At 40.2% G+C, this 13654-nt stretch overlaps 1 long non-coding RNA gene across 1 annotated transcript; it reads left to right on the top strand.

The window, feature by feature from the left end:
• Window positions 1-1730: 1730 nt before the first annotated feature.
• LOC138522105 (uncharacterized) lies at window positions 1731-13164 on the top strand. Its single transcript, XR_011283243.1, has 3 exons — window positions 1731-1807; window positions 2121-2204; window positions 13063-13164. It is a non-coding gene; the product is annotated as an uncharacterized lncRNA (long non-coding RNA).
• Window positions 13165-13654: the final 490 nt, after the last annotated feature.

Here is a 13654-nt window from a genome sequence, read left to right as displayed (position 1 = left end):
GTACTGGGACGAGGAAGAGGACTCAAGAGCAATGCTATAGGAATAGTCAGCCTGTTAAGCATAATGACCCACACTTGAGGGAAGCAGAGAAGCTTAAAAGGCCCCCTCAGGTGCAGGCTTTTAGATGGAGCTGGAGTGGTCACAGCAGTAGCAGCAGCAGAAACAGAGCACAGTGTTGGCAATACAAGCAGAAGTGGCTGAAAAGGAGGGATGCCGGCACTTTGACTAATCAGATTCCAGCTGCCTGTCCTGAGAGGGTGCTGTTCCCCCTAAATCTGAATTGAAGACGTTATGCAGTGGAAGGCGTGAAGGAAGTCTGCTTTTCCCCATGTGAACCGGATTGCAGAGATTGGGAAGCAAGAAGGGTGCTGGGGACTGTGGCTGAGTGTTGGTGTGCAACCGAGAGTCCCAGGAGCGAGAGGAGTTCTGTGACTGTGTGGCGAGGTCAGCGACACCTTCACATAGGAAGCATGGTGGTTCAATGGTGGAATGCCTGAAGCAGTCCGAGCACTGCGGAACGTGAAGGGAGCAAGATAGATGCCGGTGAGTGTTACCAAGCATTCTGATCCCTTGCACGAACAAAGGCAGGCAACTGTATCCAAGCAGAATAACTTGCGTACAAGTTAAAGTTTTATTAAATTGACTGTTGATTGTCCGACAATGACAAGTCTGAAAATAGCACTTGTGTATAAGTGAACCTCATTCATTTCACTCGTTTAAGAGTAAAATGCTTTAAAACACGTCGATTGAATACGAAAACCTCTGAAAGCAGATGAAAGACTGGTCGTGAGTGCCTAAAATTGATTCTGAGGTAAAGGTTACCCTAAGAATCAATTAGGAAGCTGTCGCAAACAATGTGACAATGAAGTTAAGTGACTGAACATTACTAATTGTGAGTTTAGGAAACACGCATTACCGAAGCCAAGAGTGAAACATACATTACTCAAGCCAAGGGTGAATCAAATATTTCGCAAAGCCAACCGGTGGTGTAAGCGTTGCCCAAAGTCAAGAGAGATACAAGCATTGCCAGAGCCAAGAGTTGGTTATACATTCTCTATAGCCAAAAGAGAATAACAACCCGGCATACATTTGAGCTACTCTGGCTGGCAGGAAGCAAAGAGGTGGATTGTTGGGTATTTAGTATAAACTTGGGGCTTGGCGGTATTTTCTTACCGCCAAAAACAATGGTAATTTGACAGTGACTATTCCTTGCATCCAGATTGGGTTTGGCTTTATAGTGGAATACATTTTGTTGGTGGTGTTTTGGTGAGCATAATTTCTTTGTTTATTTGTGGCCCCAACATACAAAACCTCTTTCTTTTGTTTAGACTGTTCTTGTGATCTCTAGAGGCCTCAGACTTCAACATTATTCAGAAACACCACATTTTCATATGGAGTGCCACCTATGGCTGTTATCACTAATTTATTTACATTAGTGAGACTATGTTTCCATGGAGTATTCACAATAACATGTGGTATTATCACTAATTTATTTACATTAGTGAGACTATGTTTCCATAGGCCTCTCTATGCTGATTCATATACGCTCAGCAGACTATTGCATTATATTCCACTCAGAAGCCACACACACATACCCTGAGTGGAATCATGCGCACAACTATTTATAATGGTTCATGACATTGCTTCATCTGTATAAGAAACTTGGCACATTAAACATCATTCCCTCCCTTACAGAGTATTTTCTTTTTTTTTTGTTATAGGCACCAAATGAAGAACAGAAGCAAGAATACTCTCAGGCAGACTGTGTTATCACAATTTCATTTCAAAATGATACATTACCATTCTGGTGAGACAATCCTTTCTGAAATAAACATAAGAGAATCAAATGCAATAATACCACAAATTTCATTTTACATTTTCAACAAGCAAAAGAGAGATTATATCATGCGTCTTGCACATTATAACATGGCAGTTAAACACAGGAGAATTCCCTATCGCTACACTGCCTGTCTAATAGTAGATCATTCGTCCGGCAGTCACAGCAATCTCACTCCATTTGTATATTTACCATCTATTTGTAGCTTTTCAGCATGCAAAATCTCCTGGTTTGTCATCTTTGAGCAGTGACCCAGGGCTCTTTTTATTTTCTTTCTTTAAAGCACCCAGCGAGAACATGCAGTTCAATCTGCAATCTGCAGTTCTCAAGCCGGAGCCAAGTGACTAGGAAACCCCATTCTCTGAAGGTCAGTGGTCCAGCTCCTCACAGCAGCAGAACGAAGGCGACCTCACTGCAACTCCGCAAAATGTCTTCTCTTTGTAATTCTGTCAGATACACTCGAAAAAACCTCTGTTACCTCCCCTAAGTCTACGTAGATTATTGCCTCCTCCTTCCTCAACAATAGCTCACTTTTACAGAAAGCGACTGTATCTAACTGATTTCCTGGCATTCGAATTTTGCTTCCTGTAAAGACAGTGAACAGGGCAAAGAAAAATTGCCCGTTTAAAAATGAATCTCAGCCTGCCTCATCTTGCACATGGAGAACACATTATAATGTTAAATAGTTAGAATTGTGTTAGTATTTGTTAGTTAGGTTAATTAATCAAGTATCTAATGTGTCTCCTGTAAGTGAGGCATTTCAAGTGAAGAAAAAAAATGATGTGCTTTTTAATAGGTATTGAGAAGAAAAAAATGAGAAAAAAATGGTGTGCTTTTAAAAATAGATAGCCTGTCTTCATATAGTGCTTTCAAAATAGATAGCCTGTCTTCATATACATGTCCATATGTTACCCTGGCAACACATGGCTTGCTGTACCACAGCACAGTAATAATGTGACCTCAGGCAGTGGCGTTGCACTCCAAAACACGCTAAATTATACTACATATCCCCTCCTTTTTCTGAGAATTTGGCCATGGTCTAAGCCACAATTGGAAGAAACCCAACTTGCTCTCTTTCTTCTTTTAAAATGTAGCAATCCAACAAAATGAATATTCATATGTGAAAAATGAAAACTGAAAAATTACTGTACAATCATCATAATATCAAAGTCCATCAGTTCTTATAAAATATTTTACATATTTCTTCCCAATGGAAGTATCCATAGTCCAGTGTCTTACTTTTATACTTGAAGTCAATCACAAAACAACAAAATAAAACAAATAGTTAAAATGAGGAATTAACATAACAGATTAAAATAATTAATTAAAATAATAAATACGTGGAACTCCATACTCCAGGATATTTGTCTGCCTCTGATATGTCCCTACCAGCGATGTCACATCATTCGGGTACTCTTTCATCCTGGCACTCTTGGATGCTTTTTCCGTAGGAGTCATCTCTCTTGGCATCCCGGTTACTTTGTCTTCACCTCCATCCGGAGGCAGGCATCATTTGATCTTCATCCAGGGGACTCCAGGACTCCATCATCTCCCGCATCCTATGGTTCCGTGACCTCTGACCCAAAATACGTTAGTATTCTAAATCAAAAGAGAAAAGGAACAATTTAAGTACATAGCACAATACTAACTTCACCCTTTTACCAAAAATAAAATTATATATATCCATGCACTCCATAAATCACTTTGCTCTCTTCCTCTCGCTTTCTGAAATTAAGCACATGTTAAAGAGAAAACAAACATACATAAAATAGCATTCAACATTTAATACATTTTCATTTTACAAACCAACTCCACTAATTTCAGCTTCCATTTTTCTTTTTTTTACCTATTTACATATGTAATAATCAATCCTCTATTTTATTCCTCTGCTGTTGCCCTTTGACTAAACCCATTTACCTTACCTTCTTTTATGTATTTAAGGGACTTTATCTGTTTCTATACGCTCAAGCCTTTTAATTTCGTGTCTGGGGTGCCAGGGTTTAATTTGATTTACATGAACAAACTGTTCTGTTGCTGTTTCACCTTCAGATTTCTACACCTGATCGCCAACACAATACTCTTTCATTGATGTCTTTTTATGATAATATGACTTTGCACTGTCAGCAGCTCTTTCTAGATTTCACTGTACAAAAACAAATGCATGTTGTAAATGCTTCCTCAGTTCATCAATGTATTCATGAACTGTTGATGCGCTCACAAGTGTCTGCTCATGTGTTCTGTATAGCAGGTGTTGTGGTAATATCATTTTCCTACCTGTCAAAACCTCATGTAGGATAACACCTGTTGCTTTGGCAGGAGTTGATCTGATTGCCATTAGAACTAAAGGTAAACGTAAATCCCAGCTGGAACCTGCTTCTGCTACAAATTTCTTTAATATGTCCACAACAGACCTATTACAGCGTTCGACTCCCCCAGAAGAAGCAGCTCGATATGCAATATGTAATTTTCTTTTCACACCAAGTATTTGCCCTACCTTACTCATTAGAGCACTTGTGAAATGACTCCCTCTGTCTGATTCTATTCTTTGTGGTAATTCAAACCTTGAAAACACATGATTCACCAGTAATGTAGCTGCTGCTTGCGCACTACAAACTGGTGCAGGAATACACTCAATCCATTTCGACATCAAACACACCACACTCAAAATATAACGGTTCCCCATGCTCAATCCGTTTACAGGCCCTACATAGTCTATTTGCAAATCTGACCATGGAAGAGTTAAGCCTCTTTTCATTAATGGTGCTCTATGCATTGGTGAAACAGGTTTAAATTGGGCACATACTAGACATCCTCTAGTATATAATTCCACATCTTGGGACATATGTGGCCAGTAAGCATAATCTTTCAATATTTCCAATGTTTTTTGTGAACCTCTGTGACCTGCAGTTATTGCATCATGTGCATGGTTTAGCATTAACCCTCTGAATGAAAGGGGTACCACCCACTGTATCTGTCCTGTTATGGACTCTCTAATCATGAGGCCATCCTGTAGTCTAATTCGTTTTTTATTTTGTAATAGCACCCTCAACTCTTCTTTTCCCATACAATCATTTTCTGTTAAAGGGTTTTGTTCAGGATCTATCAAATGATTGTAATAGATTCCCAGAATTTGATCATCCTTTTGTGCCTCAATTAGATCTTGATATGGTGTATCATAACTCCATTGTACCACTGGCTGATCTATCTCCTTTGGTGCTTTAGAACGTGTTACTGCATCAATTTGTATTTCACCAAGTAGATGTTCAATAGGTAGCAATTCTCCCAGCACAGCCCCAATTTTAGCCAGCTGATCTGCCTTATCATTTCCCTCCTTATCCTCTCCTGGAGTTTTTAAATGCCCACAAATTTTCCTCCAGTATATTGTTAAGTCATTCTTTGACACCAATTTGTCTATGGCTTGTATCATTTTTCCATGTTTAAGTGGCTTTTTGTTGTATGTAATCATGCCTCTCGCTTTCCAGCCAGGTAAATATTCCACAAAGCTATTTCGTGCATAGGGCCTCATTACACGGACGGCGGTAAGGGTTAACGGTCACCGTTAATGGCAACGGTGACCGTTAACCCTTACCGCCGTACTACGAGGTCCCTTTGCGGGTTGGAGGATTTAACGCCTGCTTCTTGCAGGCGTTAAAATCCAACCCGCTAAGGGACCTCGGAGCTAATTACGGCACCGCAAAATTGCGGTGCCGTAATTAGCGCCTTCCCCAGTCCCATAGAGCCCTATGGGGCAGAAATGGGAATGGGGAAGGGCAATGGCAGAAAGGGGATTTACCGCCCCTCCAACCTTGGAATGGGGCGGTAAATCACCTTTCCGCCAAGGCGGTGCTGGTATTTTACCGGCATGAGCCATGGCGCTAATAGCGCCATGGCTCACCGCCTATCGTGTAATGAGGCCCATAGTCAGAATCAGTCACCAGGACAATTTCATTAAATTTATTATCAACTGCAGTAGCAATTGCTTTATAAATGGCTGCCAATTCCGCTACTTGACTGTTCCTAGCTCCAATTCTCATCCCTATACTGGGGACGCCTTCACATTTCAACCAGACATTTCCTATGCCTGACACTAATTGTTTATTACTGTCATTTTCAATGTGAAAACCACAACCATCAACATATACAGTTGGCAAATCCGTCTTTTCATCAAAAGCTTTGTGTGGCGATTGACCAAAATCCTGTAAACTAGATTCCACTTCTACTTCGTTTGATACATGTTCAGCTGCACAGTCATGTAGATCTGCTAAACCTTGAGCAACTGGCCTTTTTTTTATTTTGGCCATATCTCACTTCTACAGGAAAACCTTATAATGCTAGCGTCCATGAAGTGATTCTGGACTGTGCTAGGTTACCTGACCTGATTCTTTTACTCTCTAAAAACTGCAATGGTTGATGATTGGTCTCAATAATTACCTTTTCTCCCTGAACAATGGGGCAGAAATGCTGTAGCGCCCACACAGTGGTCAAAAGGGCCTTTTCACATTCACTGAATTTAATTTCAACTTGGGAAAAGGCCTTACTTGCATAGGCAATGGTTTTGTGATTCAAATCATGTTTTTGTGATAGCACTGCTGACATACACTGTTCAGAGAAACCTATTTCTATGAAGAAATCCCTATCCTTTATGGGGTATGCCAAACATGGTGCCTTTACAAGACATTCCTTTAATTTAGCCACTGCCTCAGACTGCTCTTTTTCCCATTTCCAGGGTGTATTCAGCTTTAACAGCTTAGTTAATGGTTGAGTAATTTCAGCATAATTTTCAATGAACTTCCTGTTATAGCCCGTCATTCCTAATAAACATTTTACCCCTTTCACATTTTTAGGGTCTTTTAGTTTTTGTATAGCCTCCACGTTCTTCTTTTGTGGGTTTAATCCATCTTCAGTCACTTAATGGCCTAGAAAATTCACCTTTTTCTTGCACCATTGTGCCTTTTGTAAAGATACTTTGGCGCCTGCTTTCTGCAATTGGCCAAGAACCATCAAAATGGTTTTTCAAGCTTTCATTTTTTATCAGTACATCCAGTACATCATCCACATAAACTATGGTACCTCTTTCCGCTGCATCAGGCATGCCATTTCTCAAAAATATTCCAAATTCACTCCCACTATTGACATACCCAAATGGAACTCTAACCCATGCGTATTGAGTCTTATCAAATGAAAATAAATTCTGTATCTCCTCTGCCAATGGCACGCACCAATATCCAGAGGTGAGATCTAACGTGGTAAACACTTTTGAATCATTTACCTGAGCTAGGCCCTGATCAATGAATGGCAGTGGCCATCTGGATCCTGGCACTCTTTTATTTAACTCCCTCAAATCTGCACATAGTCGCCATTGACCATTTGGCTTCAACACACCTAAAATAGGTGTGTTAGATGTGCTAAGAATGGGCCTGATGATTCCCTGAGACTCCACATTTTTAATAATCTCTGCCAATGACTCTAAACATGCCAGTGGTAATCTATACTGGTTCACAAATACTGGGCTTCTGCTATACCCTTCCGGTAGCGTGGCCACATGTAAATCTGTTAGACTGCAATCATAAGCATCTTTCGCAAATACATCTTTAAACTCCATAAATATCTTCCTCAGTTAATTTCTATCCTCTTCGCTGTCACATGCATCCGCTGATAAAATCTGCCCCTCTACCATTTTGGAGAATTCTGGAAAATGTTCTGGAAGGGGAATCTCGGCGCTTTCCTCTAAATGTGTGGCTGTGTCTCTCTGCAAAGCTGCCACTTTTAAATGTTTTGGCATATCAGCTTCCACGTCAATGGGCTGATTTTCTCTTTCATTTTCATTTAAGTTAAATGTTATGCAATCCTCTTGATGACAACACACTGTCTCATTTGAATCATAAGGGTACACAGAATGAATTTTGAATATTCCTTTGGGCTGAGAATTCAGGTGTTCTGGCAACTCACCCTTAGCATCTACATACTTTTCAGGTATATTTCCAATCACCATGTTATTCAGATCTGCAGTATAATGTGATTTTTGTATGGCCATCCCTAATGAGGAGTTTTCCTCTAAATGAATATCTTGACAACCTTTATTATTCACCGTGATTTTTACAGACCCTTCACCAATACCTACCAATGGAATGTATTCATAATCCAGGCCTTTCTGTTTTATGGATTCATTCAGGCACACAAATGCATCAGAATCTTTCATCTGCTGTCCATTTTTGCACTTCAGTGTTATTGCAACCTGTTTGGTGAATGCAGGGATAATAGTAGCCTTCCTCAGTTGTAATTCAATTGCATATGGGACCAGCTGTGCTCAATGATAATCCCTTCTTTTGTCTTTAAATTCAGGTGCAGGCCCACCTTGGCGTGACTATATTTTTTGATTAAGGAAATCTAACACCATACACATTCTGTGCATGATATCATTGCCCATCGAAAAGTCATTTTGTGTTCCACTCACTATCCATACATTATGGTAAATGGTGTTCTGCCCAATGCTAATTTTTAGCATGCATCTTCCTGCAATTCGGTTTTCAAAGTCTGGACTGTCCAAACCAGAGACATATTGGTTTTTAATTCTAAATTTCGGGATCTCCTCCCTCTCCATTATTTCTTGCAACAATTTCTCATTAATGAAACTCCTTTCCTGTTCAAGTGCTAAAGTGGCTTTTGTTGTTTTAGAATAGTCATTTATACCAATGTGAACCCATGGTTGCTCATCTTCCATGTGTATTTCAGCAAGAGTGGTGATGTGTTTTTCTGAATCTGCTTTAGGAGCAATATTCTGTTTGCATGTTTTCTCTTTTAAATAAAAGCATAATGTGTGCTCATCTATGGCAGTTTGCCCTCTTTTCCTTGGGTCCAAGTATATCTGTACAGATTGTTTCTCATCTTCACTCTGTATTTTATCTTGGCACATCAAAATGACAGTGACGCTAGGTATACAGCTATTCTGGAGATATACCTCTACTGCATCATTTGTTTTGGTAACGGTGTGACATTTATATTGCTGTTTTGGGATTTTATTTTCTTAGGTCTCAATGGTTTTTTGGTTAAGGACCACAGTACTCCATTCACCCCATCTATGAGAGGAGACAATCTTTTCAGGCAATCTGTTCCCATCAGAAATGGAATATCACAAATGTATGTGACCAATACCTCCTGTTTCATTCTGTGTTTACCTATCTTTATGTCAACCTCGGTGACGCCTATAATAGGCACCTCCTCCCCGTTAAAATTATGCACTGGACCTTGATTTTCCTTCACTGTGATCTGAATCTGTGGGGATCTCCCTTCATTGATACTCTTTACCAATTCTTTAGACATAATTGTGGCCTGTGCGCCAGTGACAATCATTGCAAATGTATTGCATTTTTCTTCTACAGTGATGGGAGCATAATACCTGTCTTCAACTTCCTCTAACGCACATAAGAAATGTGAATTCTTACTGATTTCAGGGCTCATCTTTCTCAGGCCTGTTTCACTTTTGGCTAAGCACATTGGTAAATGGAAAGACATTTTTCCCTCCTTTTTGCCCATTTCTGTGTGAGAGACTTTATTCATTTCCCCATGTTCAGAGGTTTTTTGGAGTGTGGCCACCGTTCGCCCATCCATCCAGGTATCATCAGAGACCACATTACAACCCTCCAACTGAACATGTGTAACAACATCAATTGGCAATTTGTCATTGTCTAATTCTGTGATCATTTAGTGTAGTACCAGCCCTTTTAACCTCTTCAAAAATATGTGGCTCAAAGAATTCTTCAGGTGATTTACATGTACCCTCCTTTTGAGTATTTCTTTTTACTGCCTGTGTTTGGTTATTGTTCTGATTGCCCAGGGAAGGAGTTATAGCATCGCCCCTTACTCCCTGTTCACTGGTATTCCCCATGCATGAGTCATTTTTCTTAAACCTGTCTCTTTGTTCCTTTGGAATTTCAGGTGTTTCTTTTTCATTTGTACAAATCTCAAATGTCTGATTTAGCTCTAGGTTAAACCGAACTTCTCTTTTAGAAGTACTTGCACTTTCTGTTACATGTTCATTTACTGATACTTTCACTTTTAAATCATTAGGCATCTCAAAGTCATTATGCAAAATTACATCAGAGCAATCTGTCTTTTTGGCACTGCCGGTATCATAAGTACTTAGTCACTTTTCAGAAACCCCCCGGTCATTGCTAGGGCCTTCTGCCCCCTCCTTGGATGACTGTTTTTGCGCTGTACAGAGCTTTCCTATTTGCTCAGCTAACATTTTCACTTGGGCCTCGAGGCACTGGAACCTTTCCATCTCTCTAGAATCCTCTCTATGTGGCCTAGCTCGATATTGGTTGTTTTCCCCCTGATTGGATCTATTCTGATACCTCTCAGGTGAGTGATTTCTATTGGGATGGTTCCTGAACTCTTGATTCATTTGTGGAGGGGACCGGGGTGCACCCATCCTTTGGTTGTAGTCCCCTGATGGAGAATCATTGTACTGACGTGGAGTGTAGTTCATGTTCTGCCTCATGTCCTGTCTCTCCGGTTGTGGGTACTGGCCCCTATGTTGATTCCCATTATTAGCAAATCGATCCACAAATCGGGGTCTATCCTGATTACCATATATCATGGCATTGGGGTCAAATCTGCTCTGTGTCCCCAATGTCTGATAGGGACCATCATTTCTTTGATCCTGATTTTGTTTCTGGTTATTGTTCATACCTGACATATCAGGCCGATAGCCTGCTCGGGGCCTATCTCCTAAGTACCTGGGGCTGATGTAGCTCTCCCTATTACTGGGATCATATGATTGAAACATCGGTGCAGGGTGTGATGACCTTTGTTGATTACCCCTTTCTTCAGGTGCCAAGTTATTTTTACTTGGACTTTGAGCAGACTCAAGGGACATTTTGGCTGCCCTGATTTCCATCACTGTTGCTGAGGGTTCTTTAGATTTTGGTCTAGTGTCTTTCATTTTATCATTTTCTCTACCCTGACAATAAAGTACCTCATATAGTTTTGTGCTTTGGTGTACAATCCATTCAAGGTACTTATCACGGTCAAATTCACGGATCAATTGTGATATAATGTCTTTCTGTAACCCATAGAAGTATGCATTTTAAACTCATTAGAATTAGGGTCAAAAGATACATCAAAGCGAGAAAATGCTCTTTTTAAATGGCGAGGGGATGTATTAGACCCAGCAGTGATTGTGTAAGCGACTTTCTTTGCCTCCTGCAATGACTGGAAAGGAGAAAAATGACGCCTAATCTCTTTTTCAAACTCTGCCCATGTCATATTCTGCTGCTCATTCAATCCTCTTATGATACTGGCCGTCAGAGCATCTAAAGTTAAATGAAAATACTGCCTGTACTGTTCCTTAGGTATTTGGAGGGCTTTAAAAATGTCACTTCTAAGTGATCCTCTATGCAGCATTCCCCTCCCTTTTTAAATGGTTTGATCAGGGCTTTGATAGATTTCATTATCTTTATGGGGCTACTTGTTGCAATGCATGGAATTGCACTACTTGGTGACTCATCCCTGGTTCCAGGTGTATGGGATTGGTGGTGGCCCCCAATGGGAGTATCAAATCCCCCAAGGGCGCTGCAACCAAGTTCAGTCACCGGCCCAGTCACTGGGACAATAGCCCTTTGGGTAGAAATAGAATTCACCTCAACTCCATTGAATGTGGTGCCCTGCCGCCTCTCCTGGGACCTGGGAATGCACATTTGCTGTTCCAAGTCCTTACACTTTTTTTTTGCAAATAGTTGTTTTCATCACTCATTTTATTAATTACCTCCTGCATGTCGCACATTTGCATTTGGCATTCATTAAATTCTTTGTTTCTCTTGTCTCTTTCTTGACACATTTTAACCATTTCCTGTTCTGCATTTTGGAGATCACTTTCTTTTTCATAATGTTCTTTTTGTAAAATCTGCATTTCTGAAACCATCTCATCTTTATCTTGTCTAATGTGGTCCACCAATGCCTTTAAGTGTACCAATTCTTGTTCACCGTCCTCAAACTGTTTCTTGCTTTTGGACAATTGAATATCAAAATCTCTGCATTTTAACTCCATGTCTTTCTGACATCCTTCTAATTCTGCTCTTAACATTTCCTCCTTTTTACTTGCCCCATCTAAGTCAGCCTTTAACCTGTTAATCAGCTTGGTATCATTTTCTTGCATTCGCAGGGACCTATTCAAAATAAACCAGATCTTGGCGCATAGCCGTATCAGACAATCTTTCTCTGCATGTTTATCCACTGCATTTAATAACCTTAGAAGGCACACCTGAATTATGCTGCCTTCTGCAAAAATATTGTCTAGTTTTTCTTTCTGCACCTCACCATGAATGCGGTCATGCCATTCTGAGGCACTGTTCGATGACCACGTCCCATGTGCATATAACTTTACCTCTAAATATTGCTCTAGCTCTGGGAATGTGGCTTCCATTTGAGACATTCTGAATTTCGTTTTTAGTGACACACTGTTATTATGGAATGGGTTCCCTTTAATGTACAGATGGCAGTGTGAGACACACTTGTCATGCCCAGTAGGTGCTCTATGATCACTTTCCCGGCCTGCAACGCACCATAAATATGTTGGGTATTTAGTATAAACTTGGGGCTTGGCGGTATTTTCTTACCGCCAAAAACAATGGTAATTTGACAGTGACTATTCCTTGCATTCAGATTGGGTTTGGCATTATAGTGGAATACATTTTGTTGGTGGTGTTTTGGTGAGCATAATTTCTTTGTTTTATTTGTGGCCCCAACATACAAAACCTCTTTCTTTTGTTTAGACTGTTTTTGTGATCTCTAGAGGCCTCAGACTTCTACATTATTCAGAAACACCACATTTTCATATGGAGTGCCACCTATGGCTTTTATCACTAATTTATTTACATAGTGAGACTATGTTTCCATGGAGTATTCACAATGACATGTGGTATTATCATTCATTTATTTACATTAGTGAGACTATGTTTCCATAGGGTATTCACAATAACATGTGGTATTACCACTAATTTATTTACATTAGTGAGACTATGTTTCCATAGGCCTCTCTCTGCTGATTCATATACGCTCAGCAGACTATTGCATTATATTCCACTCAGAAGCCACACACACGTACCCTGAGTGGAATCACGCGCACAACTATTTTTAATGGCTCATGACATTGCTTCCTCTGTATAAGAAACTTGGCACATTAAACATCATTCCTTCTCCTACAGAGTATTTTCTTTTTTTTTTAGGCACCAAATGAAGAACAGAAGCAAGAATACTCTCAGGCAGACTGTGTTATCACAATTTCATTTCAAAATGATACATTACCATTCTGGTGAGACAATCCTTTTTGAAATAAACATAAGAGAAACAAATGCAATAATACCACGAATTTCATTTTACATTTTCAACAAGCAAAAGAGAGATTATATCATGTGTCTTGCAACATTATAACATGGCAGTTAAACACAGGAGAATTCCCTATCGCTACACTGCCTGTCTAATAGTAGATCATTTGTCCGGCAGTCACAGCAATCTCACTCCATTTGTATATTTACCATCTATTTGTAGCTTTTCAGCACGCAAAATCTCCTGGCTTGTCGTCTTTGAGCAGTGACCCAAGGCTTTTTATTTTCTTTCTTTAAAGCATCCAGCGAGAACATGCAGTTCAATCTGCAGTTCTCAAGCCGGAGCCAAGTGACTAGGAAACCCCATTCTCTGAAGGTCAGTGGTCCAGCTCCTCACAGCAGCAGAACGAAGGCGACCTCACTGCAACTCCGCAAAATGTCTTCTCTTTGTAATTCTGTCAGAGACACTCCAAAAAACCACTGTTACCTCCCC

Source organism: Ambystoma mexicanum, chromosome 1q (genome assembly GCF_040938575.1).
Source record: "Ambystoma mexicanum isolate Mex_15411 chromosome 1q, UKY_AmexF1_1, whole genome shotgun sequence".
In the NCBI taxonomy this organism is placed as follows: domain Eukaryota; kingdom Metazoa; phylum Chordata; class Amphibia; order Caudata; family Ambystomatidae; genus Ambystoma; species Ambystoma mexicanum.
Note: the sequence above shows the minus strand (reverse complement) of the source record. Positions and strands in the feature narration are given on the sequence as shown.